This window comes from Mus caroli, chromosome X (assembly GCF_900094665.2).
Source record: "Mus caroli chromosome X, CAROLI_EIJ_v1.1, whole genome shotgun sequence".
In the NCBI taxonomy this organism is placed as follows: Eukaryota; Metazoa; Chordata; class Mammalia; order Rodentia; family Muridae; genus Mus; species Mus caroli.
This window is the reverse complement of record NC_034589.1, coordinates 37,735,217-37,748,716: the sequence shown is the minus strand read 5'-3', so window position 1 is coordinate 37,748,716 and position 13,500 is coordinate 37,735,217. Positions and strand designations below refer to the sequence as shown.

At 37.0% G+C, this 13,500-nt stretch overlaps 1 pseudogene; it reads right to left on the bottom strand.

The window, feature by feature from the left end:
• Positions 1–316: 316 nt before the first annotated feature.
• Positions 317–9,936, bottom strand: LOC110287129 (annotated as a pseudogene).
• Between the last annotated feature and the right edge of the window lie 3,564 nt (positions 9,937–13,500).

Below are 13,500 nucleotides of genomic sequence, written 5' to 3'. Positions count from 1 at the left end.
ACAGGATGGGGGCTTGTGGAGGGGAAACTGAGAAGGAGGATAACATTTGAAATATAAATAAATAAAATTGCCAATAAAAATGAAAAAGAAGTGACCAAAAATATTTAAAAGAAATGGCCATTTGTTCCTTACATGAACATTTTCAGATGGACATTAGATTACTAAATACATGGAATCCCAGTAAGACAGGTAAGCACCCAGTGTTGCATGTGTGGGCACTCCTGGGTGTGGAATCTTGGTAGCACTAGACTCGTCTTCCTGGTTGTATGGAAGTTGCTCCAGAATAGGTAAAAGGCAGACCTGGCTGCCTGTGTTATCACTGCTCATTCTGTTGGCCCTCTGTGATGGAGGCTAACACACAACCCTGGCTCTTGTTGATATCACTGATGCTCACCTACTGTCCACCCACCATCTCTTTCCACAAGGTCACCTTATTGTCTCTACTTGACACAGCCAGGATGTTCGCTGTGGTGGACCAGCTCACATGCCACACAAAGTCATTGAACTTGTATAGAAGTTTGGGTGACCACATACTGCCTGAGGCATCATGGTAGGTCCAAGTAAACACTTGACCATCCTGAGAGTAGCTGGTAATGGTGCTGGTGGGCAAGCCAATGGAGGGGGCCCAGGCAATGCCTTGAACAGAGTCGCTTTGTGCTTCCAGCCCTCGAACCTCTTTCAGCTGACCATTCTCCTCTTCCTTCCACATATTGATGAGGTTGTCACAGTCACCTGATGCAAACTTCTCGATACAATTGGGTTTCCATCCTAATGATTGGTCTATAAGGCTTCCAGGCCTAACAGCCAGTGCCCAACGGACAACATTACAACCAATTATGTGAGCCTTGTTAATCTTCTTCACTTCCCACTGGCCTTCCCCTGTATAGGTAGGTCAGCAGTGAGGTGGCCCCATGTGAACTCCCACAGGCCAGGATCAGGTCATTGTAATGAGGGGCCCAGCAAACAGAGTCCACTGAGGAGTCATGTCCTGAGTGTTCATAGGTCTTCTCCCAAGTGCTGTTTATTTCTTCTTCCAGATAATGACTTGCTGATTGAAGGAACAGGAGGCCAAGATATTGCCATACATGGGATAGGCCCAGGCAACTTGCCACACTGGTCCCTCATGTCCTTTGAGGTCTTCCATGAGGATCTGCTCTCCCTTTCACACATCAAAAATTTTGACGGACCTATCTGAGGAGCAGGTTGATAGGCAGGTGTCATAATAAGTCCATCTGTGCATCATGAATCAGGTTCCTATGAGAGGTGTCCACAGTGTTAATTGCTGATATCTTGCTGCAGCAGCGACGACTCACTACCTTGGACTTGGCAGCTCAGAATGCTTCATTCTGAATATTACTTTTATAAAAATCTCCAAAATATCTATTAAAGGAATAAGGCTAAATAAAGGAGTAAGTTAGGTTACATATTATTTGTTGCAATAAATTTGGTTGATTAAGAGCTACCATAAAACAATTCAAATTAATTAAAATTTTGTTTCATTGATTAGACTACTTAAACCATCAAGTGGTTACCACATCTCAAGCCTCTGAGAAAATCAAGTCTTTATGATATGACTTGACAATTTCACAGAATGGATGTATTGATGCTACAATATGCATTTCCTAATGGGCATTTCTAACTGGCAGGTTCCCAGTTTTGCTCAAGGACTCAAATGATGGTATATTCCTATGTGCAATATTTGTTGAGGCAAATCTGAGTAGTGTCAGGTACTATGACAACATGCTTTCATCAAATTAAGAGAAGTGTTCAAGTACCAGTGCATTTGAACTTCATGCAGAATATAGGCTAGCAAAAAAAGACTTCTAAATTAAAATAAACCAAATGCTGGGTGGTGGTGGTGCACACCTTTAATCCCAGCACTTGGGATACAGAGGCAGGTGGATTTCTGAGTTCGAGGCCAGCCTGGTCTACAAAGTGAGCCCCAGGACAGCCAAGGCTACGCAGAGAAACCCTGTCTCAAAGAACAAAAACAAAGCAAAAATAAATAAATAAACCAAAATACACAGAGAGAATATGAAATCATACTAGAGAATAAATATTAGCCACTAAAGATTATTACTCATCTTCCCTAATATTTTAATATTTAAAATGTTAATTCACAAACATAGTAATAGGACAAGAAAATGTAATATCTATGACATTTGTTTTGAATTTATAGGTCCAGTAAAAACAATTTATAAACTTAACAGTTTCAGTCTTTGTCCAGAATATTTTCTAAATTAAAACAAAAAACAAAAACAAAAAACAAAAACAAAAACAAAAACAAAACAAAGCAAACAAACAAACAAACAAACAAATCACTATTTTCTCTCTGTGACTCTCTGAGGTGATTCCACTCAGGAAAGCACAGGCCTCAGAAGAGGCAGAGATTCTGGGACTGGGTCCTATGGGCCTACATGTGTACTCAAGAGGTGTAGCTGATTCTCAGCCCTCTGTGCTCCTTCCCTGCCAGAGGAAAACTTGCCTCCAGGGAGTGTTTTGACCCCAGAGCTCAGGAGAGATCACTATTTTCTCTCTGACTCTAAGGCCAGTTCACAGGCTGCAGAAGTAACAGAACAGATGAGACAGGGTCTTACAGGCCCACATCTGCAGCCAGGAGGTGGGGCTGTTCCACAGCCCTCTGTGCATTGGTCTTGCCAGAAGAAAGCTGGTCTCCCAGGAGTGCTGGCACAGGCTTACAGACTCACAGGAGGAACAAGCTCCAGCGAGACACAGCAAAAAACATCTAACACCAGAGATTACCAGATAGAGAAAGGAAAACGCAAGAATTTTACCAACAGAAACCAAGACTACTTGGTATCATCAGAAACCAGTACATCTACTTCAGCAAGTCCTGGATACCCCAAACACATACGATAAGCAAGATTCAGATTTAAAATCATATCTTATGATGCTGATAGAGGATTTTAAGAAGAACATTAATAACTCTCTTAAAAAAGAAATACAGGAGAACTGAGCTAAAAAGGTAGAAGTCCTTAAAGAGGAAACACAAAAAGCCCTTAAAGAATTACAGGAATACTGGTTAGTTCATAATGTTGTTCCACCTATAGGGTTGCAAATCCCTTTAGCTCCTTGAGTATTTTCTCTAGCTCCTCCATTGGGGTCCCTGTGATCCATCCAATAGCTGACTGTGAACTTCCACTTATGTGTTTGCTAGGCCCTGGCGTAGTCTCATAAGAGAATGCTATATTAGGGTCTTACCAGCACAATATTCAAGACAAAAATCAGCACAAAAATATATCAGCACAAAAATCAGGACAGTATTCAAATTAATAAAATCAGAAATGAAAGGGAGACATAAAAACAAAATCTGAGGAAATCTAAAACATCATCACATCCTACTACAAAGCAAAACTGTAAAACCTGAGTGAAATGGACAATTTTCTAGACAGATATCAGGTACCAAAGATAAATCAGGATCAGATTAATGATCTAAGAATCCCATAACACTAATGAAATAGAAACAGTCATTAATACTCTCCCAACCAATAAAAGCACAGGACCAGATGGGTTTAGTGCAGAGTTATTTCAGACCTTCAAAGAAGACCTAATTGCAATAATAACCAAACTATTCCACAAAATAGAAACAGAAGGTACTCTACCCAATTCATTCTATGAATCCACAATTACTCTGATACCTAAACCACAAAAAGACCCAACAAAGATAGAGAACTTCAGACCAATTTCCCTTAGGAATATGGATGTAAAAATGCTCAATGAAATTCTTGCAAACCAAATCCAAGAACACATCAAAATGATCACACATCATGATCAAGTAGACTTCATCCCAGGGATGCAGGAATGGTTCAATATATGGAAGTCCATCAATGTGATCCACTATATAAACAAACTCAAAGACAAAAACCACATGATCATCTCATTAGATGATGAGAAAGCATTTGACAAAATCCAACACCCATTCATGAAAAGTCTTGGAAAGATCAGGAATTCAAGGTCCATATCTAAACATAATAAAAGCAATATACAGCAAACCAGTAGCCAACATCAAATTAAATAGAGAGAAACTTGAAACAATACCACTAAAATTAGAGACTAGATAAGGTTGCCCATTCTCTCCCTACCTTTTCAATATCGTACTTGAACTCTTAGCCAGAGCAATTAGACAACATAAGGATATCAAAGGAATACAAATTGGAAAGGAAGGAGCCAAAATTATTTTGCAAACTATTTTCAGATGATATGATAGTATATATAAGTATATATAAGTAGTATATATAAGTATATATAAGATAGTATATATAAGTGACCCCAAAATTTCTACCAGAAAACTCATAAGCCTGATAAACAGCTTCAGTGCAGTAGCTGAATATAAAATCAACACAAACAAATCAGTGGCCTTTCTCTACACAAAGGATAAACAGGCTGAGAAAAATGTTAGAGAAACAATACCCTTAACAATAATCACAAATAATATAAAACACCTTGATGTGACTCTTACCAAGTAAGCGAAAGATGTGTATGATAAGAACTTCAAGTTTCTGAAGAAAAATTGAAGAACATCTCAGAAAATGGAAAGATCCCCCATGCTCATGGATTGGCCAAATTAATATAGTAAAAAATGGCTATATTGCTGAAAGCAATCTAAAGTTTCAATGCAATCCCCACCAAAATTCACTGAGTTAGAAAGGGCAAGTTGCAAATTCATCTGGAATAACAATAAAACCTAGGATAGCAAAACTAAACTCCACATTAAAAGAACCTCTGGTGGAATCACCATCCCTGACTCTAAGCTGTAATACATAGCAATTGTGATTAAAAACTGTGTGGTACTGGTACTGTGACACACAGGTAGATCAGTGGAATAGAACTGAAGACCCAAAAATGAACCCACACATCTCTGGTCACTTGATCTGTGATAACGGAGCTAAAACCATCCAGTGTTAAAAGGCAGCATTTGTAAAAAATGATGCTGGCTCATCTCGAGGTTAGCATGTAGAAGAATATGAATTGGTCCTTTCTTATCTCCTTATACTAAGCTCAAGTCAAAGTAGATCAAGGAACTCCACATAAAACCAGAGACCCTGAACCTTATAGAGGAGAAAGTGGGAGAAAGCCTCGAAGATATGGGCACAGGGGGAAAATTCCTGAACAGAACACCAATGGCTTATGCTGTAAGATCAAGTTTTAACAAATGGAACCTCATAAAATTGCACAGCTGCTATAAGGCAAAGGGCACTGTTGATAAGACAAAAAGGCTACTAAAAGATTGGGAAAATGTCTTTAACAATCCTACATCTGAAAGGGTGCTAATATCCAATATATACAATGAACTCAAGTTGTTAGACTCCAGACAATTAAATAACCCTATTAAAAGATGAGTTATGGAGCTAAATAGAGAATTCTCAACTGAGAAATACTGAATGGCTAAGAAGCATGTAAAACAAATGTTCAATATCCTTAGTCATCAGGAACATGCAAATCAAAACAATCCTGATATTCTACCTCTCCCCAGTCAGAATGGCTAAGATCAAACTAGGGTGACAGCAAATGGTGGTAAGGATATGGAGAAAGGAACATTCCTTCATTGGTGGTGGGATTGCAAGCTAGTGCAACCACTCTGGAAATCAGTTTCTTGTTTCTTCAGAAAATGTGACAGGGTACTACCTGGGGACCCAGCAATACTACTCCTGGGAATTTATCCGGAAGATTCTCCAACATGCAATATGGATACGTGCTCCACTATGTTCATAGCAGCCTTATTTATAAGAGCCAGAAGCTGGAAAGAACCTAGATGTCCCTCAACAGAGGAATAGATACAGAAAACGTGGTACGTTTACACAATGAAGCATTATTCAGCTATTAAAAGCAGTGTACTTATGAAATTCTTAGACAAATGGATGAATCTGGAGGATATCATCTTAAGTGAGGTAACCGAATCACAAAAGAACATACATGATATTCACACACTGATAAGTGGAGATTAGCCCAGAAGCTCAGAGCACCCAAGATACAATTTGCAAAGTGCAATAAACTCAAAAAGAAGGAAGACCAAAGTTTGGATATTTTGATACTTCTTAGAAGGGGGAACAAAATAACCATGGAAAGAGTTACAGAGACAAAGTTCATAGCAGGGACTGAAGGAATGACCACCCAGAGACTGCACAACCTGGGGATCCAGCTTATAAACATCCACCAAAATGAGACACTTTTGTGGAAGCCAACAACAACTAGCTGACAGGAGCCAGATAAAGCTGTCTCCTGGGAGGCTCTGCCAATGCCTGACAAATACAGAAGTGGATGCTTACAACCATCTGTTGGACTGAGCACAGGGTCCCCAAGGAAGGAGCTAGAGAAAGTATCCAAGGATCTGAAGTGGTTTTCAGTCCCCTAGGAGGAACCAAAATAGGAACTAACCAGTACCCCCAGAGCTCCCTGAGACTAAACCACCAATCAATGAAAACACATGGTAGTACTCATGACTCTACCTGCATATCTAGCAGAAGATGGCCAAGTCTGTCATCAATGGGTGGAGAGGCCCTTGGTCAAGAACCTTGGGAGGTTCTATGTCCCAATATAGGGGAATTCCAGTTCCAAGAAGTAGGAGAGGGTGAGTTGGTGAACAGGGGGAGGGGTGAGGAGATAGGAGATTTTTGGAGGGGAAACTAGAAAAGGGGATAAGATTTGAAATATAAATAAAATATCTAATAAATGTATGTGTACACACAATCAAATCAAATCAAAACACAAGGGGAATCATTGAATTACAGAACATCATTAAAATCTACTCTAACAAACAATGCCTAAGCATGATGTGAATGATTTTGAATCATAATGGCAATTAAAAGTATCTTCCAAAGTTACAGGAACTCCTTGCTCCATATGGTAGTTTTCCTCTGTGTACTACATTTTCCCCTAATATCAGCCAGAGACTTCTACTGTTATAACTTAAATGGTTATTGTTCTAGTGGGTTCTATTTTCCACTCAGTTGAGTATCTGTAAGTTATAAGTTAAAAAAAAAAGTCAGTAAAGTGATATAAGAAGATTAAAAGTATATAGTATGTTGGATCTACAAATATTGATATGCAGGAATAATGTGATTATTACAAAGAATGCATATTCTTAACCATCTAACAGATACTATTTTGGTTTGTGAAGATAGCCTTTCATATCAGCATAGAGTTTTATATGTATTTATATTATATATACTTATCTTTTTATGTTGTCTTATTACATATATCAACATCACAAAGTTGTTCTTTGTTGACATGCCATTGCACAAAAATTTATATAATAACTTAATTTAATGCATATGAATAAATATTTTCTAGTACTTTTATTGAAGAGAATTCAATAGACCAGCCACTTCAGAATTTCACATCCACTTTAAAATTATTAGCTTCATAGAATTACCATCAGTAGAGTTTCTGTGTTAAAAGATATATGCAGTTTATGACACATAGTTCTCATTGAAATATTACACATTTTAAAGTTTATGCTACTTTGGTAAACCATTGACACTGAAACACTTGAGAAATTAAGCTTTCATAATTAAGTGACTTCAGTTTGAATTCATTACTTATATTTCTCAACATATTCAACCACTGATCATTATTTGTGGAAATATCTGTTCAAATTAATTGTCTATTTTTCTATGAAGATAATATTGCCAATACATTTGGGAGCTTTTACAAATACACCATATATGCAAATACTCTATTAGCAGTGTAGATATTACTCATGGTCTATAGTTTATTTTAGGTCTGTTTGGTTATTATTTTACTTTAAAATTTTATACTCAAACATAACCAACAAAACATAACCAATATTCTGACCTACTTCATGTTTGGCTTTTATCATTTCATAAATGAATTCTCACTCATATATGTTACTTTACTTAGCTTATATAGTTAGTTTATGAAACTTCCTACTAGGAACATAAAAATCACAAGTGATGAGAAGCTTAAAATTGTATAGATTTCTTGACAAATTCACATCCTTTTACAAAATGTGTCATGTTTCAAATGCTAATGTAAATGATCCATATATTCCTTGTTTGTACACTTGCAACATCATTTTCATGCCTGAGAAATGTATAAACAAAATATCTGTTATATGAAACAAACTCAATAAATGTTTGTATTTTTTCATATGATATGATACATCACTATGCCTTGAAATAAAAACTATTTCTTGGCTTTATATTTTACACATTCTATTTTCTAGCCATGCACTAGTCAAAATAGATTCAAGGATACTTTCTAGACTCTTCTAGACTCTTCTGGATTCTTCTACTTCCAATAATCCTTCATCCAGTTTTTTTAAATGTACTGTTAACTTCTCAAGTATGCTATATCTATTTTCCCTTATTATTTTCAATAAATATTAAGTAGTTCATTTGTCACAAATAATGGACAAACACAGACATATTAGCATGAATCAAAAATTTTAGCTTCATTAAAATTTCTTAATTTGAAGCAAATCTGTCCTTATCACTAATAACTCTAAGTTTTATATTATATACATTAACATATAAAACATATATTTTAAGAGTATACTACTGTAGCATTCATTACAATCAAAATTTTGTTGTTAATTTTGGTATTAATGTAGAACTTAGAACTTTGTTAATGTTAGGCATTTTTTTTATCACTAAGTTACAAACCTAGTCCTTGACTCGCTGAGTCAGGCACTTGTTCCTTACAACAGGGTAGCATCCAACTCAGAACTTTCCCACATACAACTTACAACTGTTGGAATTATAAATTTCTGTCATCATGCTAGCACATTCATAATGTCTCTAATACATGCTCAATATATCATACAAGTTCCATAGCCATAAACACTTGATATATACACACATATATATATTTGTTATATATAAATGCAACTTAATGAGCATGTAGACCATTTCCTTAATCATTATTAATATACACACACATATATGTGTACGAATGAATAAAATGTGCTGTGATCATTTAGTGTCACTTGTATTTAGCGTAGATTTCAAGTTCAGTTTGAATACTGTTGGTTATTCACAAGATATCAATGTACTATTGCATCCTTGAGAATATTGTGCAATGTTTGTCACCATTGTGGTTCATATGTATCACATGTAAGTAGAACGGGTCATTGCTTTTCTTTCTTTACATATTTCATACAACATTCAGATATTCTCATAAAATCATATCCATATCTGTAAGTGTACCTAAAAATGAACTCCAAACAGATAGAAGACTTCAATGTGAAACTGCAAGTGCTGAAACTGCTAGAAGAAAACATAGATAGTACCCTATGAGACAAAAGTGTAGGAAAGGACTTTCTGAATAGGATGCCATTCATTTGGAAGCTCAAGGTGAGAGCTGACAAATGTGACCTCATAAATATATACAGAAGAAGAAATAATCAATGGAGTAAAGAAGAAATCCCCCGAGTGGAAAACTCTTGCTACCTTTATGCCTGATAGGAGATTAAAATCCAGAATATACAAATAACTAAAACATACAGAATATACAGATGACTAAACAAACAAGAAAATATGTGTTATATATATATATATATATATATATCACATACATGTATATGAATTCATGCTTGGGGGATCTGGACAAAGAGTTATCAGTTTTACATTAAGAGATATTTCAAGAATATTCATCATTCTCCTTAGCAATCAGGGAAACACAAATAATAACGACTCATCTCACTCCAGTTTGAATACCTAAGATCAACATAACAACAAACAACACATTCTAGCAAGAAACTGATGAAAGGGGAATTCTTATTTACTTTTGGTTGAGTTGTATATTGGAGGAGCCACGTTGGAAAATAATGTGGCCAATTCTCAAAAACGTAAAAGTATGTATACTGTGTCATTCAATAGACCACTTGGCATTTGTTAAATGCTTAGTATATCTCAAAGTACAAACATTCTACCTCACAGATACCTCTTCAGCCATGATTATTTTGCTCTATACATCTGAGTAGGAAATGGAAATGACTTAAATATCTTGTGGCTGCCTAGTGGAATATTGACATAATAAAATTCTATCCAGATATAAAGACAAGTAAAATCACAAAATTTACTGGTAAATGGGTCAAACTAGAAAAGATTATACTTATTGAAGTCATAACTCAGACCTAAAAACACAAAAGTTGCATGTTCTCTTTTATTTGTGGTTCCCAAAATTGAATATTCAGATGCTAGATAACTGATATGCTGTCAGCTGATGGTATTGATGCTATATATCCTGGAGTAATCTAAAAACCCAGGATAGTAAAAAGTGAGTGTGTTGAGGAGAAGAATTATAGAAAGGGAGGAGTTCGTTTCAGTCTGCTTTAGCCCCGAGACACCTTGGGTGCAAACTCAGCTGACAGTCCCATGGTCCCCAGAGGACTCTCCACACCACAGGCACCCTAGCACACCCAGGATCTTAGGATCACTGAGGAGAGTCTGCCTCTAGAGAGGGCTCTAACACCAGGACTCAGGTGAGAGCACCATCTTGTATCCTGAGTCTCTCAGAGACCAGTCCACGAAGAAAAGCACCCTGGGCACAGAAGAAACAGAGCTTCTTGGCCAGGGTCCCATCCCTTCATCTTCAGCGAGGAGGCAGTTCTGAGCTCCAGACCTTTGTACACCTTCCCTGCAACAGGAGAGCTTAACTGCAAAGAGTGCTCTGATCATTGGGACTCAGGAGAGAGTTGGACTCCCAGGAGTGCTGAGAGAAGCTAAAAGAATCACAGCAGGAACAAGCTCCAGATAGAGACAGCTAGATCATCTAACACCAGAGATTACCATATGGGGAAAGGCAAACATAAGAACCTTACTAACAGAAAACAAGACCAGTGGGCATCATTGGAACCCAGTACTCCCACCTCAGCCGGTCCTGGATACCCCAATACAACCAAAAAGCAAGACTTGGACTTAAAATCATATCTCATGATGCTGGTAGAGGATTTTAAAGGCATTAATAACTCACTTAAATAAATACAGGAAAACACTGCTAAACAGGTAAAAGTCCTTAAAGGGGAAACACAAAAATCCTGTAAAGATGAAGAAGAAAGAAGAGCAAAGTGTGGACACTTTGTCCCTTCTTAGGAATGGGAACAATCACCCATGGAAGGAGTTACAGAGACAAAGTTTGGAGTTGAGACAAAAGGATGGACCATCTAGAGACTGCCATATCCAGGGATCCATCCCATAATCAGCCTCCAAATGATGACACCATTGCATACACTAGCAAAAGTTTGCTGAAAGGACCCTGATATAGCTGTCTCTTGTGAGACTAGGCCGGAGCCTAGCAAACACATAAGTGGATACTCACAGTCAGTTATTGGATGGATCACAGGGCCCCCAATGGAGGAGCTAGAGAAAGTATCCAAGGAGCTAAAGGGATTTGCAACCCTGTAGGTGCAACAACAATATGAACTAACCAGTACTCTGGAGTTCTTGACTCTAGCTGCATATGTATCAAAAGATGGCCTAGTCGGCCATCACTGGAAAGAGAGGCCCATTGGACATGCAAACTTTATATGCCCCAGTACAGGGGAACGCCAGGGCCAACAAGTGGGAATTGGTAGGTAGGGGAGTAGGAGGGGGAGGGTGTGGAAGACTTTTGGGATAGCATTGGATATCTAATTGAGGAAAATACGTAATAAAAAAATATTTAAAAATCCCGTAAAGAATTAAAGGAAAACACAGCCAAATGTGATGGAATTGAACAAAACCATCCAAGATGTAGAAATGGAAGTACAAACAATAAAGAAAACCCAAAGAGAGACAACTCTTGAGGTAGAAATCCTAGGAAAAAGGTCAAGTAACAAATCAAGGCAGAACTATTAGAATTACACCAGACTTCTCACCAGAGACTATGAAAGCCAGAAGATCCTGGACAGATGTTATACAGACCCTAAGAGAATACAAATGCCAGCACAGGCTAGTATACCAAGCAAAACTCTCATTTACCATAGATGGATAAACCAGAGTATTCCATGACAAAACCAAATTCGCACAATATCTTTCCAGGAGTTCACCCTTTCAAAGGATAATAAAGGGAAAAATCCAACACAAGGAGGGAAACTATGCCCTAGAAAAAGCAAGAGAGTAATTCTTCAACAAACCTAAAAGAAGATAGGCACAAAAACAGAATCCCAACTAACAACAAAAATAACAGGAAGTAACAATTACTTTTCCTTAATATCCTTTAATATAAATTGACTCAATTCCCCATTAAAAGGACATACACTAATAGACTGGTTACATAAACAGGACTCAACATTTTGCTGCATACAGGAAACCCACCTCAGGGACAAAGACAGATACTACCTCAGAGAAAAATGCTGGAAAACAATTTATCCGAGCAAACGGTCCAAAGAAACAACCTGGAGTAGCCATTCTAATATCAAATAAAATCGACTTCTAACCCAAAGTTATAATATATATATATATATATATATATATATATATATGGAAGGGCACTTCATACTCATCAAAGGTAAAATCTACCAAGATGAACACTCAATTCTGATTATCTATGCTCCAAATGCAAGGGTATCCACATTCATTCGGAAAGTATAGTAAATATCAAAGCACACACTACACCTCACACAGTAATACTGGGAGACTTCAACACTCCAATCTCATCAATGTTCAGATCCTGGAAGCAGAACCTAAACAGAGACACATTGCAACTAACATAATTTATGAAACAAATGGATCTAACAGATATCTACAGAACATTTTATCCTAAAAGAAAAGGATATTCCTTCTTCTCAGCACATCATGGTACCTTCTCCAAAACTGACCATAGAATTGGCCACAAACAAGCTTCAATAGATACAAAAATATTGAAAATTTCCCATGCATCCTATCAAATCAGCATGGACAAAGGCTGATCATAAATAACAATATAAATAATAGAAATCCAACCTTCAGGTGGGAGCTGAACAATACTCTACTCAATGATAACTTAGTCAAGGAAGAACTAAAGAAAGAGATTAAAGAATTTTTAGGGTTTAATGAAAATTAAGCCACAACATCCCCCAACTTATGGAACACAATGAAAGCAGTCCTAAGAGGAAAATTCATAGCACTTAGTGTCTTAAAAAAAAAAAAAAAAAAAAAAAAAAAAACTAGGGAGAGCATACACCAGCAACTTGAGAGGACACCTAAAAGCTGTTGAACAAAAAGAAGCAAATTCATCAAAGAGGAGTAGACAGAAGGAAATAATCAAATTTAGGGCTGAAATCAACCAAGTGGAAACAAAAAGAGCTATACAAAGAATCAACCAAACTAGGAGCTGTTTTTTGGGTTTTTTGTTTGTTTGCTTGTTTGTTTGTTTGTTTTGACAAAATTAAAGGATAGATAAACCCTTAGCCAGACTAACTAGAGGGCACAGGAACAGTATCCTAATTAACAAAATCAGAAATGAAAAAGGAGACATAACAACAGAACCTGAGGAAATCCAAGAAATCATCAGATCCTACTACAAAAGACTGTACTCAACAAAACTGAAAAACCTCAA